We start from the raw sequence: 24000 nt of genomic DNA, 5'->3' as shown, positions 1-24000 counted from the left end.
TTCGTTCTATAGTATAGCGTGCCGAGTCGGAGCCGAGGATCGGTTCCGAACCCATCAGTACAGAATGTAGGCGAGATAGGATCACATAACATCATTCATTATTTTGCTACATGACAGCCTATTCCTGTAGCACTTTAGTTGCTTATTCTGTTTCTTGTACGATTTACATTTTTTTACATCCAGAAATAACTGTTTTAGGCAACTGTTACATGAAATATGGTACAAAGTTATTTCCTACAATCACAGGACATTTGCCATTGTATCATTCTTGGTCAGGACACACCTACCCAAACAGGGACTGTCCCTCACAAAGTGGGACAGGAGGTACCCTGCTTATGTCAGCGCCTTAATCACCCTATTTCCAAGTGCCACTATGCGACTGTGTACAGTATATTTTCCCGATAATTCATGTGGGGAGACGTGCATCACGGGCAGGTGTTTGATCCCGGGTAGTAGGTTCTGCATGACGAGCAGAAGGCTGAGCAGTCTCGTGAACCACTACTGCACATACAACTTGTGTCCAGATGTCTACAGGATTGGACATTGTGTCGTGATACCAAGTCTGATGTTTACTCAGGATACTCATCCCATGAGGGATATCCAAAAATTGAACAAGAAAACAACCTTCGATTTTTTTGGACGTATGAAAATGTGATGGGGTTTTACATGCAAGGGATACACAGTTTGCAATCCTGACACTGCCCAGGGTGACACTGTCTACTACATATGAGTAGTGGTCAGTATGTGTAGATATGGCTGCGCCAAGCTAGTAGCCCGAGTATGGCTGGATTTGGTGGACATTCAGGAATGGGTCGGGTTATGTGCTATAGAGGGGATGATGGGTATTCAATTATGCGTCCAGGTGTGTTGCAGTTGGATGGCTCAGTTCCATCCAGACCATTCTGTGGGTATGTGCCGGTGACGTTTCTGTACATGTGTATCGCACATTTTAATATTCATATGTTTGTGTGATTGTGTTCTACAGTATGGCCTGTCAGGTGATATTGTGGATGTGTATGTTTGTCCTTTGTGTTTCTTTCTGATTCACCCACTGCTCCCTCATACACCTCCAGTTCACCTATTGTGCATCCAACACAGTCTCGCCTTTGTGGATTATAACATTACCCATCCCCCCACACACATATTCCAAACAGTCCATCCATCCCTTCTTTGGTTGATGGCCCATGGCACGGTCAAGGGTACACATTGCATACACTACATATGTCAGGTACCTGTATGGTTGTGAGAACTACCCTGGCATTTTTCACCTTCCACATGCTGTACATCATGCACATAGGTACACACAAATACTTATCTTTCATGATATGGTAGGTACACCCGGGTAATACCCATTCAACTTTGACACATCCTGACAAGAATGGCTTGGACCGCATATGGGTGGATTTTGGCTGAATGCTCTGACCATTGGTAGGGTTGCCACCTTTTCATATGGCCAGGATGGGATATATTCTGGACACAGATCAGATTCTACAGGACAACACATACCCACGGTCAGTACAACGGATAATACTTTTGTTTTATGCCTACATGTTAGCTTATTGTTGTAGCAGTTTATATGCTCCTTCTGTTTCGTTTACTTGCTTATTCTATTTCTTGTAACATGTGGTATGTTACATATGGAAATAACTATTGTATGTGACTATTACATGTGATGTGGGACATAATTATGTCATACGGTCGCAGGATATTTTACATTTATAATGGTTTTCGTATGGACACAACTGCCCAGCTGTGTACTATACCTCACAATGTGGTACAGGTGGTAACCCTGACCATTGGCATAGACTTAGCTATTGGCAGCGCGTTAACATGATGCGTTTCACTTCCACTTGGTATAAATATCAACACTGCATTAGAATACAGGCACACGGTTTTAAATGTCATTTGTTCGAGGGATGGAGACTCGGTATTTGCTAACGTGCATTTGTGTTTGTTTCTTAATTTTGTGTTCGCAAGAACTGTCTTGCATGCTTCGCGTACGTTTCAGCATCCACGGGCACTGACAGGTGTGATTACTATTGCAGGCTGACTGTAATATTCAGCATTTTAGGTTGCACGTCAACAGCCGACATTTCCACGCCTCCGTGCGGCACTTCGACACGCCCCATGTACTCATGCTCATTTCCTATGCACGTGGCTGTGGCAGCAGCGTGCCTTCATTAATATGCATATGGCACTACTGCGCCATCTGTACGCCGCACGGTCGGCGCAAGCCTAATGCCGGCCTTGCGCCAAGCTTCATGAATCCTGGGGAGTGTGTCTCATTAATCTCTTCCATTGCCTTCAAGTCAAAAAGGTTTTAATAAATTATACAATTACTGACAATAAAACAGTTAGTTCTGATGTAAAGGAGCCATGTATTATTACAATGCAGAACTAGTGACTGCATTACTGACCAGATAACAACCCTGCAATAGGTAATACCACATCTGCATTTGTAAAACTGCAACCAAGTGATGTTTTGTTTTGCACTTTTTTTGTTTTGTTAACTTTGATGATCAACTAGTTATTTCCAATTTTAAGCCATGGTCCAAATATAAGGAAAAAAATCAATGTCTGGAAGTCCAGGTTTCCAATATCACAAAGCAAACAGAATGGTGTATTACTGCAATTTGACAGTAAGATGATATCCTTTTAGGGTACTGTAGGTAACTGTCATAAAGTCCTAAATGGTCTCTGTATTCTTCTCTGCACTTGCAGAAAGTATATGGCAGACTTTTTACATGTGCTTAAGCATGTACATGATTTATAAATGTTTCAAACATCCAAGAAAAAAAACATCTAAGTTGCAATAGTTTAGGAAATACATACATTTTTATTGACTATTAGAACTGTCAACAAATAACTAGTTTCGAAAAGATAAGTGACTACATAACTAATTGGATATCATATTTATTGGTTACAACCCAGTGACATAAGCTTAACAGCAAGAAAACTAGTACACAACCATTAATATATTATATATCACTAATACTGCTTAAACTCCCCCAGCACAGATCAACACATGTATATACACGGGGGCTTCACACCATTCTCCATTCATGTTGTGATCTGCTCCCACATCCCCCTAATTTAGATATAACTCCATGGTGAAAAAATCATGACAGTTAGAATCAACACTTAAGCTGCTATAGCTAACTAGTTAGAAGTTAACTATAGCAGTATAAAGTGTGTAATCAATCAATACTGGCAACTAACCTATGTGTCAACTAGCTGAGTAACCAACAATCTGAAAGGTTAATGGGATATGTTATAATTAATTTTATATGGTTAGTGTGTGTGTGTGTGTGTGTGTGTGTGTGTGTGTGTGTGTGTGTGTGTGTGTGTGTGTGTGTGTGTGTGTGTGTGTGACTCTGTGTGACATCTGTGTAGGTGACCTGTGTGCGAGGATCACTTTGAATTCTGATGTGAGAATATATAAGGCAGATTTTCTCATTTGCAGACTCACATTATACATCACAATCATATGTCTAGGGGCACACCTGTAAATTCCTAAACTATCTTTGTGAACTGCAGATTAATAACATATTTATATATGCACTTCTGAGATTTATTGTGGATCTATAAATATATTTGCAGCATTTATTTAGAGAATCATGCAAAAATGATGAAAAACAAATAGATATACATACATACATACATACATACATACATATATATTTAAGCAGTATATTGCTGTATAGGGCGTGGCTTGGGCGTGCCTTCTCTGAGGAGTCTGCATGTCCTCCCCACAGTTGGGTAGCATTCGAAAGACATGCGTGCGTAAATGGGTATACCTTCGTTGAAGGTTGGGTGTTGAGCTGGCACCTCGGCGTTTCGTAAAAAAATCTACTGCCAATCATTAGCGGACCGGAGTTCCGCTGTGGCGACCCCTTACCAGGAAAAAGCTGAAAGACGAACATTGCTGTACAAGGCATTGGAGAATATCTATAAATGAGAAGGAAGTACGCTTGCCAAAGGTGCAGGGTTTGAGTCTCACAAGGGATAATTGGCTAGGCTTAAAATGGCTCGCAAGGGCAGTTAGCTTAGTACTAATCTATGAACCTATCTATGAACCTAAGTCCTAATGAATGCAAAACACGAGAATTCCTGGTGACTACAAAACAGCAAACCAATCTCTGATGAGTTCAAAACATCATCATTATAATTTAGAACTAAATGTGGACTAGATTAAAGAGATTAGAATTGTAGTCAGGATCAGTTAATGTGCAGAAACTACTTTCTGTTCTTGTAAAATCTTCTACATCTGGTTGGATCAAGTGACTCACCATACAAACTGGCTGCCTAACTCAGCAGCTCTGTGCCTGGTAGATGTTAAAAGTTTTTTTTTTCCGGTTTCAATAGCCCATAACTAGAGGAAATTGTATTTAAAGTGCTATAGAAGGCTAAATGATCTGCATGAAGCATTAAAATCACCAAAGTGTAAGGAAAAGTTAACAAGATCCTGCAGCATGTTGAGAAGATGTCTAAAGTCCTTATGAGCATGCAAATGGAGGTAGAAAAAACTAGAGAAAATTATAAAATGCAGTAGCAAATGTGTGTGATTGTATGCAACAAAATGATAGCATGAAAAGAGCTGTAAAGTGGCAGGAAAATGAGATTAAAAAGTACATGTTTACACAGAAACTTTGCTAGAGAAGCAGCATGCTAGAATGCGGAACACAGAAATTACAGTCATTGGTCTCAGGCAAGGGTTGGAGGGGGGAGAAGCTGTACAATATCTAGAGAAATGGATATTACAAGTAATTGAGGGAATCAGCTGGCTACATAAACAAAATGACTAAGCACACATGGTTGGAAGATTTACTGGGAGTCCTCTGACAGATCAACACAACTGTAAAGTGCCAAAGCTAGAGGCTGAAGGAGTATCTTGTCAGGTCTGCAGCAGCCAGGAAAGGTTATGTGATGGTTGGCTGTAGAGTTAAAGTAACAGATGATTTTGTACCACATTTACTGAAAATGTAACAATTTGCTTATAGCAGTCTTGCATGTAAGGCAATCAGGAGCAGTAAAATGTATATATATATATATATATATATATATATATATATATATATATATATATATGTGTGTGTGTGTGTGTGTGTGTGTGTGTTGTAGCAGGGAAACATGCAGGAGGTTGAAATGCATCAAATGCTATAAATGCTTCAAATAGGGTGCCAGAGAGGCAATACCAGTCGACTGCACAGGTCTTGAGCAAATAGCAGGAGGGGGACAAGGAGTTGATTGAACAACAGGAAAAAAATGCTAGTAGACTGGAAAAAGAAGAGCAACAATCAATGCAGACAGTACATCACGGCAAGCACACTAGCATGTTTGAAACAAGAAGACAGAGCTTCAGAGAGGAATGTAAATATAATGATCTTAATGGCTCCAACATGTACAACCCCAAGACAAATGACACAATTATACAGAGAGAGAGAGAGAGAGATATCTCCTTGAAAGATAGGTGCTGTCAGAGAGAAGAATGGGTAGAAGTCAGTGACATGGGAGGTCAGAGAGGTGAGGAGAAGAAGGAGATACTGTGATGTGATGGGGTAATGTGAAGGAGAGCTCAGACATTTTACAGACTAGCTCATGACAGAGGTCCCTTGGATGTGTGGGTGAGGTGAACATTAGCTTGGGGAAGTAGCAACAATGGCAGAAAAGAAAAGCATATAAGTGCTAAAGAAGTCATTTTTAATGTTGAGAGTGGTATCACAAATGGTTCAAGTCATGCTGCACTTAATTCTTTCTCTCTCTCTCTCTCTTTACTGTCTTTGTTTATTCTCTTTCCTATGCTGGCCAACCGGATGACTGAAAATATGAAGTATGCATTAATGCAGATTCCCAATATCTATGTGCATGCTATATGACAATGAATGCATTGGAAATGGTAGACTCTTACTGTTCTACGTCCTACAAATATAATTTGAGTTTCATGATGTCAGCTACCCAGTGCAATGAAAAGCAAGAGTATGATATCGGAGATGTTGCATACAACTACCAACATAGGGTATGACGAAGTGAGGTATTGCCAGCTATGCCAGGATAAGTAGGACAGTAGATGTGTAACATATGCCAGCACAGCTAGCTGGAATTTGTAAATAATTATATGTCATTTGTACATCAAACAGATTTGTACAGATGCTTATAGTGAAAAATGTATTTTGTAAAACTGCTTGTGTTAAAAATGTACTAACATTGGGTCCTAGCTGTGTCGTAACTAATTAAACATATATGTTTTAACAGAGGATACTGGAAGAGAAGAGGTTAAGCTCAGCCCCAGGTTACCTTTAGAAAAATATCCTGAAATTAAATTACCTGGTTTAAGCCACAAAGATTGTATCTTACAGTTCTGATTGCAGCTAGAGATTACATGTCTGTGGAAGAGAATAGTTTATTAGCTCCTGTAGGAAGAGTGGAAGTGTTTTATGGTTTTATAGCTTCCAGATGCTATAAAACATCTTAGCAAATATCTATTTGTGTGTATGGTAACACATATGTGCTAAATTCTGGTTCAGTTTCTAGCAATTGGGGTAGCATGGGAACCAGAAGTCAGATGACAAGATGTATGTGATATCATTCTGTAATCTAGGACAAAAATTATGTTTTAATACAGATGAGAGGGAAGTCTCAGAGCAGTCTGCTTTTGGAACCTGACAAAGAAGGATGACCACTCACCTACTTCATCTTGCATTGCTTTAGTAAGTAACCAGGGAATAGTAATTCTTTAGATTAGTCAAGAAAATATAATAAGATGAGTTAAGTATTGTTTTTCTGTATCTATGTGAATCTATTCATCAGTGTTATTTATTGATTGAAACTCTGGTGTTTATTGTAAATAGATATTTAATATATTCATGTTCTTTTATTATTTATTATTAAATGTCTTTAAACATTTCACTGTGGCTGATCCTTAAGAGAATATTTTAACCTTTGAGAGTACTTATATCTATTTAGTGACTCTATGGCCAGTTCTGAAAACCTTACTGCATTGGTCAAACACTATCATTTGTATTAATATTAATTTCACTCAGTATAATTGGGTACCCTTGTAAGAGCTTTAGAGTAGCTGGCTTTGGGGTATCTGGTGGCAGTGTAACTACTTACAGTCTGGGCTGAAGGTGGCATAGCTAGTAAATCTGTGCCAGCCTTTTCCAGGTGTGTGTGTGTGTGTGTGTGTGTGTGTGTGTGTGTGTGTGTGTGTGTGTGTGTGTGTGTGTCTGTGTGTGTGTGTGCGTGCAAATCAAATCTCAAAGAGTGTTTGTGGCAGCTGCTTGGAGCAGGGGCATGAAGCACTGGTTTCACATAGAGAGTGCTGGAGGACTTAGTCTGGACCCTCAGCTGAGGTCTCAACTCTATAGCTGTCCCAGTGGGTGAGTCTAATTATGGACCTGGATGGAGACAAATAGAGAAACCCAGATGGCAGACTCCTCGTGTTCCCTGTGTGCTCTTATGGGAAATTGTGTTTGGTGTATCTGGAAATACTGGATGCATACATCTTTGTTCCAAGTAATCATCATTCTCCAGTGCCAGTGGTGAGGATTCAGGCTCCTTGATTACTGTCCCAGACAGGGGAAATCACATATTGGTGAGCAATGGTGCAGATATTAATTGAACTTCTGTAGCCTATAAGCAGTTGTCACTGAAGGTGTGTGTATTCTCAGCAGCCACTAGGTAAACATTCAGAGTTTCATTTCACAACAGTTTTATTTATTTTTGGTTAGTTTAGTTTAGCTAGTGAAATAGGCAAAGCTGTCAGCAGAGGAATATTGTAAGCTGGCAAAGAGTCAGTTGGCCAAGATGTGCAAAGCTAAAGGACTGGTGTATGCCAATCTGACTAAAGAGGAAATTATTTCAGCCAAAGTCACAGCTCAGACCAGCAACCAGGAGGATAACCAGTCTGGTGATGGGAATTTGCAGCCCTCAGAAACAAGACAGTTCACCTTTTCCTCACAGGACTTAAAAATCTGTCTGGAGTTAAAGAGACTTGAACAGCAAGCCAAACGTTTGGAATTAGAATCAGCAGAGAGACTGCAGCATTTGGAGGCTGAAGAAAAGGAGAAACAGACGTAATTAGAATCAGCAGAGAGACTGTGGTGGTTGGAGGCTGAAGAAAATGGGAAGTAGCATCAACACGAGAGAGAGAGATGCTGACTCTTCATCAGGGTGGTGGTGGAGATAATGGGGAATGGAATAACCGAATCCCAGAAGCAATAAAGGTCAGTAAATTTCTTCCACAGTTTACAGATGGTGATAATTTTGATAGTTTCATTCATACATTTCAGAGTACGTAAACAGTATAATGCTGACAAGGGGCTCTGAGTATGGATCCTGTCCTCCTTACTCCATGGTAAAGCTGTAACTGCTGTTTCTAAACTGTCTAATATTGATATCTGAATGTTTTAAGTTAACACCTGAAGCTTACAGAAAACAGTTTTGTCAGGCTAGACACAAAGCAGATAAAAGTGTGTGTGATTATATTGCTGAGTTAAGCACTTATTTTCATAGGTGGGTGAGTGGGTGTCAGGTCACCACCTTTGACGGGCTGAAAGACCTTTTGGTGAGGGAACAAGCCATTAGCACTTTGCCTGAGGACATGAGAATCTGGTAGGCAGACCAAGAATGTAACTCTGCAGATGGGCTGGACAAAAGGGGGATGACTACTTAGCAAGTAGGGAATCACTACACAGGAAAGGGATACCCAATGCTGCACATGGATATATCAGAGCCCATGCTGGGCAGCCTATACCACCCAAACAGAGTCCACCAGTAACAGGGGAAGCCATTAGTTCAGGCACATGGCCAGGATCAAGGGTTAAATGAGGGACCACTGTCAGGGGATACCAGACTTCCTGTGGAAGGGGAGCTAGGAAGAGTTACAAAGATAGAGTTGAGACAGGCTCAGCACTCGGACCTTACATTTAGAGGTTTGAGGGAAGTAGCTAGGGAGGTGCTTAATTCTCAAGGAAAAGTGGAGTCTGTATACTGGAACCGAGGGCTGAAAAGCGGAGTCTGTATACTGGAACCGAGGGTACTGTATAGAGAGTAGACTCCTGAGGAGGGGCTAGAGGGTGAGGTAATACAGCAGTTGGTACTGCCTAGAGTCTACAGCCTGGTACTTCTAGCCATAGCCCACAACATTCCTTTTGCAAGTCATATGGGCATAAAGCATAGCTAAAGACATATTATGCATAACTTTTATTGGCCTGCAATTGCAAGGGATGTAATGTAACAGGGTACTACAGGACCTGTGAGAAGTGCCAAAACATAGGCAAGGCAGGAGACAAGGTCAAAGTTCCTTTGATGCCTTTGTCTGTGATTTAGGAGTCATTTAAGAGGGTAGCTATGGATATTGTGGGGCCCCTGACTACCCCAAGTTCCACAGGGAAGAAGTATATTCTAGTGGTAGTAGATTATGCTAATAGATACCTTGAGGGGGTGGCTCTGCCCTCCTTTGAGGCAGAGAAGGTGTCAAATGCCTTGTTAGAGATTTTCAGCAGGGTAGATTTCCAAAGAGAAATACTGACTGACAGAGGTGAAAATTTCATGTCAGGCTGGCTGGCTTGTCTGTGGAAGCTCTGTGGATTGAAGCACCTAAAAAACACCCCCTACCATCTCCAGACTAATGGTCTTGTGGAGAGGTTAAACTCTACACTAAAGATGATGCTACAGGCATTTGCAGACCAGTTTAAGAGAGAGTGCGACAAATATTTTCCCCATCTGCTGTTTGCATACAGAGCGGTACCCCAGAAATCCACAGGTGTTTCACTCTTTCAGTTGTTGTATGGGCATAGGGTGAGGGGGCCTTTAGATTTGATTCATGATGAGTGAGATGGCGGCATATGTCCTAAACCTCAGGACAAGGCTTAGGGAGCTCATGGGCTTGGCCCAAGAGAACCTGGCAGGAGCCAAACAGCAGACAAATGTCTGCTATGACAGGAATACTTGAGCCTGAAAGTATGCTGTGGGACAGCAGGTTATGGTTCTCTTTCCTGTCGGACACAATAAGCTGTAGGCAGCTGGGCAGGGACCCTTCAGAGTGGTAAGGAAGGTCACTGATATTAACTACATGGTAGAATTGCTAGGAAGGAGGCAGGGACACAGATTGCACCATGTTAACATGATGAAACAATACCATGACAGGGAGGTTCTTGTGCCAAGTATTTGCAGTAGGAGGCAGGAAAAGTCTGAGGGGGATCTATGGTTACATCAAGCCAGCCAGCAAAATGCCAAGTTATTAACATGGAGCCTAGGGTTGCAGGCATGTGATATGACAGTGCAGCACCATAGTAGGGACAGCAATGCCAATGCAGATGGGATCTCGATACTGGATATGGGTTAATGTATTAACAAACAGGCTCATTCCTCTCAAGCAACTTTTCTCAAGGTTCACTTGAAAAACTAGCTTGAGTCTTTAAAGAGGGAGAGATGTGATGATGTGAGGTATTGACAACTATGTCTGAAGAAGTAGGGTAGTGGATGTGTAACATATGCCAGCACAGATAGCTGGAATTTTGTAAAGAATTATATGTCATTTGTACATCAAAATGATTTGTACAGATGCTTGTGTTGAAAAATGCATTTATAAAGCTGCTTGGGTTAAACATGTACCAACAGTGGATCTTTACTATATTGTAACTGATTAAATGCATATGTTTTAGCAGATGATACTGGAAGAGAAGAGGTTAAACTCAGTCCCAGGTAACATTTAGAAAAATATCCTGAAAATAAATTACCTGGTTTAGGCCATAAAGATTGTATCTTACAGTTCTGATTGCGGCTAGAGACTAAATGTCTGTGCAAGAGAATTGTTTATTAGCTCCTGTAGGAAGAGTGGAAGTGTTTTATGGTTTTATAGCTTGCAGATATTATAATACATTTCAGCAAAGCTCTATCTGTATATATGGTAACACGGTTTACTATTAAAATGTCGAACGGCACTACGTCGACTGTACTATAGTTGAACACGGAAGTTCGAAAATAGTAATGTCGACATCAAAAAAAAATCTAGGAATGGTTTTAACATGGGTCGAGGTAGGTGTTCAGTATTATTCAGAACTACAAACATCTCCCCTACCTCGACCCATGTTAAAACACAGTCCTAGATTGTTTTTTTGTCGTCGACATTACTATTTTCGAACTTCCGTGTTCGACTATAGTACAGTCGATGTAGTGCCGTTCGACATTTCAATAGTAAACCATGGTAACACATATGTTCTAAATTCTGGTTCAGTTTCTAGCAATGTGGTAGCATGGAAACCATAGGCCAGATGACAAGATCTATGTGATGTCATTCTGTAATCTAGGACAAAAATTGTGTTTTTAATACAAGATGAGAGAGAAATCTCAGATCAGTCTGTTTTTGGAACCTGACAAAGAAGGAAGCCCACTCAACTACTTCATCTTGCCTTGCTCTAGTAAGTGACCAGGGAGTAGAAATTCTTTAGATCAGTCAGGAAAATTTACTGAGATTAGTTCAGTACCAGTTTTCTATATCTGTGTGACTTTGTTCATCTGTGTTATTTTCATATTTCCTGTGACTGAATCTCTTGTATTTATTCTAAATAGATATTTAGTATGTTCATGTTCTTTCATTATTTATTATTAAATATCTTTAAACTTTCCACTGTGGCTGGTACTTTAGAGAATATTTTAACCTTTGAGAGCACTTATATCTATTTGGTGATTCTGTGGCCACTCCTGAAAGTCTTACTGCATTGGTCAAATACTATCATTTATATCAATATTAATTTTACTCAGTATAATTGGGTACCCTTGTAAGAGCCTTAGAGTAGCTGACCATGGGGTGTCTGGTTGCAGTATAACTACCTTATAGTCTGGGCAGAAGGTGGCATAGCTAGTAAATATGTGCCAGCCTTTCCCACATGTGTGTGTGCAAATTAAATCTCAAAATGTGTGTGTGTTTCAGCTGCTTGGAGCAGGGGCATAAAGTACTGGTTTCACAGAGATAGTGCTGGAGGATTTGGCTTGGGCATGCAGCTGAGGTATCAACTCTATAGCTGTGTCAGTGGGTGACTCTTACTGAGGACCTGGAGGGAGACAGATAGAGAAACCCAGAGCCAGGACTGAGAGTGTTCCTCGTGTACTTTTATGGGAAACTGTATTTGATGCAAAGACCTGCATCTGGAAATACTGGGTGTATCCATTTTTCTTCCAAGTGAAAGTGCCTCTCCAATGCCAGTGGTGAGGATTCAGGGTCCTTAATTACTGGCTCAGACAGGGGATGTCACATAGGGATAAAGACATCAAGCAAAATACTTCTGTTAAGAGGATCCTAGCATATGTGCAGCTATTCTTGAGAGAATGGACTGATGACAATGTCTTTCTAAATGAATTCTCTAACTTATTAAACATCTGTTTGTAGAGCAGATAATAGCAGTGCTGTATAACATGGATTATGGAAGCATAAAGTCTATATGTACAGTGGATCCACAACATACCCTATTGGATAAATGATGACATTTTATATGGATATAGAATCTAAACCTTACATATGCAAGACAAACTTTTTTTACAGTTTGTATTCCTTATAAGCAGTGTTTTGTTAGTACATGAAATGTTAGTCTTAAGTGAATCATCGTGGTATGTGCATGTTTTACGTATGATGTTAGTCAAACCAAAATTATATGAATCATTAGAAGAAGTAAACTATTATATTTTCAATGTGAATCAATGAAGGTGTGCATGGGGCACATGGGGTGTTATATTATCCTTTGCAGGACAGTCTTAGGGCACAGGCCAGAAGAGCAACAAGGAGTGTTTCAGAGAGTATGAAAGCATGAGTGTGCTGTAGGAGGATTTGATTGGATGGCTGGAAGAGGGAACTGTGGACAGGAGAATAGGATGCTGAATATTTATTTTTATTTTACATTTGTTTATCAGGGTAGTACAGTGCTCACAATTGACCATTTTCAGGTATTTCCCAGGTGAAATAATTCACAAAAAAGTGGAAGACAGAAGCAGTCAGCTGTACAGATGTAGCAACAATTTTGAAAGAAATACACATGTTGCAAGTTATATGTGCTTATATTCCAAGTTTATATTGTGGTGGAAATGCTATGGCATAATGAGAGTCAGGGCAAAGGATGGAGGAAGGTGGAGTTAATACGTGTTAGTAGATGAGGGAGAAAGTAAGGCTAGAGGCTGAGGGGCCCTTATGTGATGTGGTCTTCTATGTGGCAAGAGCAATTTGATTTGGTGTGGAGAAATTTTTTAAGTTCAGCTCTGAAGGAGGGAAGAGGGACTGTAGTTCCTTTAGATGGGGGAGGGATTCACATATTTTAGGGTTATGGATGGGGAAAGAGTGGTTGGTGCAGTGTAGCTTGATTTATGGGGGTTGTTTGAAGCAGTGTAAAGTTGAAGATGGAGAATATGGATTTAATATTTCTAAAGAAATCAGATTAAAGCCTTCTGAGCTAAAAAAAAAAAGTTGGCTGAAAAAAGATGCAGATAGTTAACCTCAAGCTGTCCAAAAGAAGGAGGTAGAAGAGCAGTCAGGATTTTAACCACTTTGGCTGTACAAAGGAAGACAGTGAAGGCAGTTAAGATAAGGTGGATAGATAGGTGGCAGACAGGTGACTGAGTGGTGGGAAAGGAATTGTTCTAAGCTTGAGGTAGCTTACCCTCCTTTTATAATTTCTCATAAACATTAGTTAGGAGTACTATGTTTTCTTCCCTCTATTCTCTAAGAATTCTAATGTGCATCCCAGTAGGCCCCATTACGTTGGGTACCTTTACCTTATTATATTTCTTTATGTCCATTTCTTCAAGAATGACAGTCATACCCATTTATTTGCCATTTCTGGTGACTAGATATGAAAAAAAACTCCTTTCTTCTTCTATATATCAGAGAGGTATTCATTTAGTAGCTTTGCTGTGTTGTTTTTTCAACATCCTTTTTCTACCCATCCCCTATCAACCATCTATTGCCTTAATTTTATCTATCTTCCTTTTGTCATTATTTGCTCCTGTGTGTTCCCAAAAATGTTTTACTTAGTTTCATGACTAAATTGTCTTGCTTTTCTTCATTTTTCTCCTTTGCCTATTTGACTATTTTCCATTATTTCTTTTGCTTTTATCATCTATGAAAAAGATAATAAAAGAGATGAAATCAGAGTAAGTGACTCACTCTGCCTTAAGCCTAATTGAATTCCTTATGACTTGCTATCAATGTAAGTGACTTAGTCTGCTGTAAGCCTGCTCTGATTCTTTTTAAGACTTGCTGTCAGTGTAAGTGACTTACTCCGGTGTAAGCCTGCCTCAATTCAAAAAGACTTGATCTCAGTCTAAGTGACAAATTCTGGTGGAAGGCCTATCTTCATTCATTCTTCCAATGGGGGTCAGATTCCAAATAACCTGCTCTTAGTGCAAGTGACTTTCTTCAGTGTGATACACCAGAGATAATAGCACTTGTACTGAGAGCAAGACAATTGGAATCGGGGCAACTGTTTTCTGCCTTTTTGGCTGTTTTCTTTTCTTCTGCATTTCCTTATATTTCTTCAATGAAATAAATTTTCCCTAAACTTTAATATCATCTGTTTTGAGAATTGCACTTTTTTCCACTCATTTGACCTGCATGTACATTCTCCATAAAGGACTGTTGATTCTGCGATGTTATGCAGTATCTCCACTTTTCATCCTCACTCCCTTTATTCATGTTTGCAATAACTTTGTTGAGGCCATGTTTACTGTAACATATTACTGTCTGTGAACTATAGGAGAGAACACTGTGTGCTGACAGTTGAGGTTGGTAAAATGAGAAAAGCAAGGACTGCATCATTTCTGAGACACCTGCTTCCTTAGATCTTTTGAATGATAGGCATATCTTGCATTCCCTTTCAATGAAAGGGTCACAACATTTTTGTATTCTGAGTTCTTTAAGAGTTCAACCTGAATCTGTATTTCCTAAATATGAGCACTGTGAACACAGAGTTATTTGTAGAAAAAACTAACATGATTAAAACAAAACTGAATGCACTATTAGGATCTGATACATTATATAATAATATTGTTATGTGATGCAGATATGATAAACCTCAAGGATATCAGTTAGCCAACCAGCAGCTTACATGTGAAATAAAATTAGCGCATATGGTATGCAGACACGTGTGTGTGTGTGTGTGTGTGTGTGTGTGTGTGTGTGTGTGTGTGTGTGTGTGTGTGTGTGTGTGTGTGTGTGTGTGTATGTGTGTGTATGTGTGTGTGTATGTGTGTGTGTCTGTGTGTTAGTGTGTGTGTGTTTTCATCTGTGTCTGTTTTAAAGGAGAATGAGATTAACATTGAGTAACTTTGCAGGCAATATTAGAGGCACAAATCCAGAAAAATATTCCACTCTTAACACGTGTTGAATAACAAATAAGAGTGGGTAATTTTATCTAACTTGTCTGTAGAAATCTTGGTAGAATGTTTTGTAAGAAAGACTGACCTTGGCATTAATGGCTTTATGTGATAAATAACAAAGTGATCCTCAGTAGCTCATACTTATGTAATGTAAGTCCAGTTATGATAAAGAGGTGCCTGAGTTATAAGCAATGTCATGAAGCAGTCTGATTAGCAGAATTTAGATGAAGAATTAAGCAACATGGAATACCTCTGGCAGCATTTAATAAGAAGTGACAAAACTGTTAGCTCAAAATTGGCCCAGCATTCCTTCCAAAGCTTTAATTTGACATATATTTGACATATGGTGAAATGTTACTCTGTCTATATATATATATGTATATATATATCTATATTATATATAATATATATATATATATCTAATATATTCGTACTGCTGCAGTGGGAAAGTGTAACAGTCTGTACCTTAGCAGAGTGCCATGATAAACAGATAAACAAGTGTGTACTCAAATAAGCAAGATTAAGCAGTAGGCATGACGCAAGAATCCCCTGCAGTATTTCAGATTGTTTATTAAAAGACTTGATATAAACTTATAGTTTAGTTAATGGAAAATACCAAACTGCATTTTATATATACACAAGATAACAAATATAGTTAAAAATCTGAATTGAGTGGAATTTGACAAGGTTATGGGGAATTATTTTAAAGTTTATTGCAAATTCTTTTGGTAACAAGTATATCACTCTGGATGAAGCCAGTTTGAAACCCCAATAAACCTTTTTTCAAGAGATGTTTGTGATTTACATGTTTAAGAAATTTTCATATGATAGCAATATACATGGTAACATATTGGGCGGCACAGTGGTGCAGTGGTTAACATTGTCGCCTCACAGCAAGAGGTTCTCCGGTTCGATTCTCGGTTGGGGTGCCTTCTGTGTGGAGTTTGCATGTTCTCCCTGTGTTCGCGTGGGTTTCCTCCGGGTACTCCGGTTTCCTCCCACATTCCAAAGACATGCATCTGGAGCATTTCTCCCCGGGCCTCCGCTGAAAACAGGCTCTGTGGAACCTAGTCGGACATTCCCAGTCAACAAATGTTAAATAAAATAAAATAAATAAATAAATATATATATATATATATATATATATATATATACTGATATCAAGCACACTTATACAGTACGAAATGTATCCGTAATCATTGTAATACTGTAAGTATTTAGATGTAAACAACTATATCTTACATCCAAGGTTACCAAGAGTTCTGCTGAGATTCAGCAATGAAACTGTCCTGCCCTGGAGTGATGTATACGGCACTGTAATCCCTGGGAAAGTATTTACATTTCTTGACATTTGACATATTCTTTGTTACGTAACCAAAGGCTTTAAAGAATGCAGTAATGCACCTAGCTTACAAAAATACAGTAGTACTAAAGAGTCTAGAAACTTTCTTTTTATGCTGCAGACATATTTATTTGGAAATGTATTGCAGAGTGGGGGGGGGGGGCAATGAAATGAGACACATTTACAGCTCATTTACAAGGAAGGGATGCATATATGCAGAGGACTGCCAAAAGTGAACTACTTAGAGAAAATGCACAGAAACAAGAATAAGATATATAATTACAAAATCCTTATCAATTCTTATTTTGTGTACAGTGTGATATCTTAACAGCACATGGCCTCTCAAAAACAACTGTGTATAGTATAAAGCAGAGTATGGTTGTTTCAGTAAAACCTCACATGTTAACAGTTCAAGATATTTGAAATCCGAAAATAAGAAATGTTTTCTTGTATTCAGAATAATGTTGTTATATATAGAAATACATGAAGTAGCAATTTACTTTCAACCAAATGTATCAAATTGCCTGTTTCAGTCACAAGAACAATGTAGGTATTCCCTGTGCCTATAACCCGTTTCATGCCTTTGGCAATCTTCCAACCTCAACAAAACTATGTTGTTCATATTATTACATTTTCCAAGACATACTGTTTGCAGTTCCATACTAAAAGCAGCTCACTGGATAGGTTTGTAATGTTGATGTATTGAATCTAGGTATGGCTTTCCTGGAGTACAGCAGTTTAATTTTTTAAGGAAATTTGGCATCAAGCTAAAACAGCTTCAGGAGTGAGCATAAGTATAGTGTTATGGATGGGTAGGAGTGTCACACTACAGGTAGATACTTGCATTATTACCATTAGCATTAATTAAGAAATTATACAGAGATGCTGGAATTAACAGGAAGATCACTTTGTTTTGCTGCTGAAAGACCAGAAGGCTTTGTGTCCTATTCCTCCTTCAGACAACTGGATTGCTGACACTGTAGTGCAGCATTGGGGGGGGGGGGGGTGTACTGCAATTCTGACTATGCCATCCTTCAGATGAGACATTAAACCAAGGTTCCATCTGCTTCAGCTGGTGGTAGCTCAGTTAAATGTAAAGGATCCTATGGCACCTATCGGAAAAGTTTAACGTCAGTGATCTGACCAAGTGACCACATCATCTAGGTATGCCACAGCATATCAGGAGTAAGGTTTTAGTATTTTATCCAACAGACTCTGAAAGGTAACTGGAAATTCATCTAAGCCATATGGTAGTACTTCACATTTAAATAGGCCATCAAGGACTAAAAATGTTTTTTTTTGGTTTTTAACAGAAGAAGAAAGCAGTATTTGCCAATACCCCCCAGTCAAATCCACTGTTGCTGGGTATCTGCCCTTTCCTTAGTTCTGTGTCAGTTCGTTATTTGTGAGTATGGCATATGATATTCAGTTTCCTAAAGTTATTACATTTTATTTTTTTTATATGCAGTTTGTCGACATAACCTAATACTTCCTTCAGATTTAGGAGCTAGCAATATTAGGCTGCTGCGTTCACTTTGTGATGCTTCTAGCAGCCCTAATTTGGGCATCTTTTAAAATTTTCTCTTATTAATTGTTTCTGTGAATCTTGTTCTCTGCAGGTTCTCAGTCTAAACTGTTGTCTCTTTTTATGTTCTAGCAGTTTAATTCTATCAGGTAATTCTAAAAATACTTATTTGTTCTTAAGAGAAATTCTCTTACTGATTTTGTATTCTGACAAAGATTTCTCTAATTGCACTTCAGGTAGAAAAATAAAATAAAAGAAATTCCATGCCAGTCCCTAACAGAAAGCACAAAGGCACCAGAATGCAGAGGTGACATATTACCTTTTATTACAACAAAATAAGTTTTAAAATCACTCAAGCATTTTGTCGAACATGAGTCCTTAAGTGGGCGTTACTAAGTTACTCATGTGAGATACAGGGTTTTAATAGCCATTCATGCTTAAAAAGGGAAGCACATCATGTAAATCATTTCTTTTTTCAAAGGCTAAAAAAAGACATGGCAAAGTTCCAGTGATTAGCTTGGATGCTTAGTAAGATAAATACGCTCATATAGTGTACTAACTGCTTGATGCATCCTATATGTTCTAACCTAATATCGAATTTTCTTGGTAGACCCTGCCTTTTTCATAACATCATTTCACTGTCTCCTGAACGTTACTGAAAATTCACATTTTCTGTTAACCAAAACATCCTGCTTACAATGTTTTTTAGATGGGTTAACAAATTAAAAAATATAACTTCTAGCATTCCTTCTCTGTATTATATTAATATCCCTACTCATCTCTTTTTTATTGTGATTTATTTTTCCAGTAATTTTCTGAGTAGCTTCTTGACCTTTTATCTTCTCTGCTAAATGAACACTGCCTTTAATGTAACATGGAGGGAGAACGTTTAGTTTTATGGTAGGCCATGGCCAATGTTTTTTTCTAGCCAATGAGAAAGAAATATATATGATGAATCTCCTTTTCTAGGTATAAGTGGATACTAAAACAATGTATCTAACATCAGTAACGATAATTCACAATGAAGAACTCCTGTTAGTCTGAAAGTTTGAGTAATTTTAAAGCTATGTGGGTCATGTAAAAGGTTATCACCTCTGGATTTCAGTACATTTTTAGTAATAGATTCTCCAGTCTCTCCTGTATGAACTTCAGCTGGCAAGCACACTACAGAACCTTTTCCTTTTCTGCATACCATCAGTACATTAAAGTGGCACATTTGTCTAACTTTCTCTTTGCAGGCTGTCTACCTCTCAACTGTACAGGTTTTCGCAGAATGTCCAGATTTTTGCCTCATATTTTTGGTGTGTTCCTCCTAACATCTGTCCCTTTCTGGCAAATAGCTGATGATTAAAGTGATTAAATAATGACAAACATTTGCGTATAAGACTCCCATCATTCAGAATATCCATGCTAATGCAAAACGTATTATTGTATCAACGTTCTAAGTATGTAGAACAATATTTAAAATTTGTCCACATTTGTCCCCCCATCATTTTAGTCTTTGTCCAGATTTTTTGCTCTAAGAGGTTGAGAGCCAACTTCATGCTTCTTAAGACAGAAGTGGCAAACTTCACGACACCCATGCAGATGGACAATAGAGGTACAACTGCTGAATCGTACACAAATGCACTTTATAAGCACTTACATGAGTGCATAGATTGTGCTATCCTAACAGAGCCAAGATGCTATCCTCCAAAAAAAGAAGACAATCTGGTGGTCCCCTGCCATAAACAAACTCTACAACAGAAGAAAGAAACTGTTGCAAAAAAGAGTAAAATATCATGATTGGAGGAACTCCATGGTCAGCCTCAGTAAGAAGCTGAGATCCCTCATAAAATCCTCCAAAGCGAGTTACGAAAACAAAATCACCACGGATTCTAAAGAACAACCACAAAGCATTCTATAGCTATGTCAAGAATTTCAATGGCAACACTCAGATCTGCTCTGAGTTACAGCACAATGGCACTAAATATACAGAACCAACTGATATTGCCAACATCCTGGCAGATAGATTCTGTGCTAACTTTACCCCCCCCCCTCACCCCCTTAAGGGCCCATCTCTATACCAGAAGAATGCAATGTTCCTGTAATCACGACTGCACAGGTAAAAAACACACTCTCCAAAGCCAAGAACACAGCATCCATGGGACCTGACAACATCCCAGGCTGTGTTCTACACGAACTACAGAATGAACTGGCACCCCACTTAAGCACCATGTTCAATCATAACCTCACCTCACGCTTTGTGCCCACTGAATGGTGCACAGTGACGGTTATCCCACTCCACAAAGGGGAAGCCACCACGGACCCCAGGAACTACCTAACGAGCTTGGTCTGCAGGTCTATATTAGAACACCAAACGTTCAAAATTTCGAGTGTTCTAATACTGACCCATTTTCAGCGAATGCTGAAAATATCGAAGAAACAGAAAAACAATTTTTTTCCTAGTGAAAGAATTTGGTTGTCCGTTTCTGTTGCTTCGGTATTTTCAGTGCTGTGGTGGAATGTTACGGGTCGGGTTCAGGTAAATGTGCGATTGTGTGGACGTGAGGGATATGGTGGGTTAGGTGAGTTAGAGTTAGGGCGTAGGTCAGGTAAGTGTGCGATAGTGTGGACGTGAAGGTTAGGGCAGGGTAGGTGAGTTAGGTTTAGGGAGTGGGTGAGGTGACTGTGCAATAGCGACGGACCTTAGGGTTAGGGTTTGGGTTAAGGTAAGTGGATAGTTAGTGGTGTATGTATAGCCTAGTGTAGGGTTAGGTGTAAGAGTTTAGGTGTATGTGTGTGGATTGCTGTTTGTTTTGTGTGCTTGTGTTGTGTGTATGTGTTTTGGAACAGCAAATTTTTTCCCTAGGAAAAAATTTGCTGTTCTGAATGTTTGATGTTTTAAATTTTCGATTCATAGGGTTTGATATTAGAACATTCGACATTTTGAATGTTCGGTGTTCTAATATAGACCCTGGTCTGCAAGGCCATGGAATGTATCACCATGGATCTTATACACAAAGACATTGGTAATCTCCAAACACTGGACCCCACCCAGTTCGGGTTTGTAAAAGGCAGGTCATGTCTCCTAAACCTGCTAGACTTCTTTGAAGCAGTCACCAAAGGCATAGACGAGGATAAGGTGGTTCACACAGCCTACCTAGATCTTGCCAAGGCTTTTGACACCATCCCCACTCTGGAATTATAGATAAACTCACTAAACTAGGTATAAATCCCTATGTCACAAGATGGGTTGCCAACTGGCTCACTGACAGAACCCACAATGTGAAAGTAGCAGACTCCAAATCCGACTTCAGACCAGTGACAAGTGGAATACCACAGGGTTCAGTCCTGGGTCCTCTCCTGTTTGGTATCTACTTTTCTGAATTACAGGCTAACACAGAAGGTCTTTGGCTAATGAAGGTAGCAGATGACTGCAAACTAGGAGCCGTAATCGAAACTCCTAACGATGTGGATATCCTACAAAAAGGCCTCACAGAGACAGATGCCTGGTGTCAAAGCCATGGCTTCAAGCTCAATGCCAAAAAGTGCATTGTCATCCCCTTTGGTAAAAGCTCTGTACCCATGAGCTACATAGGTGGTAGTCTACATAACACTGAAAGTGTGATATATGACCTTGAGACACAGGTGGACAGTAGTCTCTCCTTTGATAATTACATCACCACAGTAGTCAGGAAATCCTTCTATGTGGCACACCTCATCACAAAAGGTTTCTTATCCAGGAAAAAAGAGGTTATTGTTGCCCTCTACTTATCACTCATTAGACCCATTACAGAGTACAATGCCCCTTTTGGTATGTACCTCACAAGACATCTACAACAACTGGAAGGGCCGCAGAAATACCTCACAAAGAGGATTACCGGCCTCAAACAGATGCCCTACGCAGACTGTCTCAAAAAGTTCCAGCTTTACTCCGTCACATATCACCTACTCAGAAGCAATCTCTGCCTAACATATAAAGCTATGTCAAACCCAGAGCTGTTGGACATGCCCCACTTAAAGAAATCCCAATCCCTCCGAGCTACACGCTCTCGTGACCTAAACCTTGTCACTACAATAAACAGAACATACTGGAGGGATAGATTCCTGTCCCAGAGACTTCCCATACTCTGGAACAAACTACCTATCTATATCAAACAAGGCTCCTCATTAGCACTCTTCAAGAAAAATCTTGATGATTGGATGGGAAATAGGAAATTCACCGCGGGGATCACCTCTGTGGCTCTGCTCAACAGGGGCACAGGTAAATAATTATCTTGGGTGGTGAAAGCCAGGGTACCTTTTTGGCTAGGCTTATTTAGGCCCTAGGGCTAATAGCCTAGTACCTACCTATGAACCTATGAGAGGTATGCTAATCTGGCATTTATTGTTTATTCACTTCAAATGACCCTTGCCACTTATACAAACTTTCACGTATTGTGGAAGGCACCAACACTAATATCCAAACCTCTTGAATAAAATTCTATACGTTGCACATTTTGTTATAAACTCTTTGTTGCATCTCCTGGGCTTTCTACATGTACTTCCTTTACTATAGGCATATCCATCATTATTTTATTCTAACATAGTGTTTTATCACATTTTTAAATGACATCTCTTCTTACCATCTTTTCTTATAGCAATATTAAGCAGTCCTCTGGGATGCCAGCCATTCAAAAGTTCCAGTGAAGTAAGACCAGCTGAAGCTTGTGACACTTTTCTTACAGCAAACAGTAAGTACTGTAACAGCTGGTTCCAATTTGTACAACCTGTGCAAATAGCTTTCCTTAACATCGACTTCAGTGTTTAATTAATCTTCTCTGCTAATCCATCAATCTGCTGAAGGTAGACTGATGTCTTTACCTGTCTTATGTAGACACTTATGTTTAAGAGGATTAGGAAGGGTTCATCTAGGTGCTTAGGTTCATAAGTTCAAAGTAGTTACTATTTATGCAGCCCAGGAGGGAGCCTAGCCCAAATTCCCAGTTGCCCAAAACACTGTCCGGTTAAGTGACTTGCTCAAGGTCACACATTAGGTGTGATGTAGAAAAGATTCAAATCCTGTACCTTTGACACAAGAAGCAGCTCATTAATAAGTCAGAACTTTAGTCCTCTGCACCATCTGCTGCTTATAACTTACTAGCTAGCAATCTGGAATATTATCTGGGATCCATCGAGCTTATGTTCTTGCTTTTAGAGGGAACTGACAGACTCAGATGTAGGATGAATTTGAAAGAGTCATATAGAGGGTATTGGGAAGATCTCTGGGCATGGGACGGCATAAATTTACAGCTGAATTTGTCTAGAAGGATATCTGTCATGGTTTCAGGGTCAGAGTGGGATGTTTCATTTGAAATAAGTTCAATACATAGCTGTTATTTTATTTCTACGTTTCCTAATGCAGTTAAAGGAGGCCTTGTGGTTATTGTTCATCCTGCTGGTGACTCTTACTTCATAACTCATCCTTTACTTTTGGTTCATCCTGCTGGTGACTCTTACTTCATAACTCATTCTTTACTTTTGGATGGCATGTTTAAAGGTTTGACCTAGCATCTGCTGATCTCTTTTGGTAACGGAGAAGTGATGGTTTTCTTCTAGACAAGTACCAGTTTCTTCTTTTTGTTGTAAAGTTCATTGACATGGGAATTCTGCCACAGTGGTTTATATTTTAATCTACCTCTACTTTTATGACACATAGACACAGCCTCTTCAATACTGCTATCCATAATGGAGTAGAATTCTGAAGAATACGCTACATCATCAGGTGTTGGGTTTTCTGGTGGAA

This window comes from Protopterus annectens, chromosome 1.part1 (genome assembly GCF_019279795.1).
Source record: "Protopterus annectens isolate FY-2018-M chromosome 1.part1, PAN1.0, whole genome shotgun sequence".
Lineage (NCBI taxonomy): Eukaryota > Metazoa > Chordata > Ceratodontiformes > Protopteridae > Protopterus > Protopterus annectens.
This window is presented reverse-complemented; position numbering follows the sequence as displayed.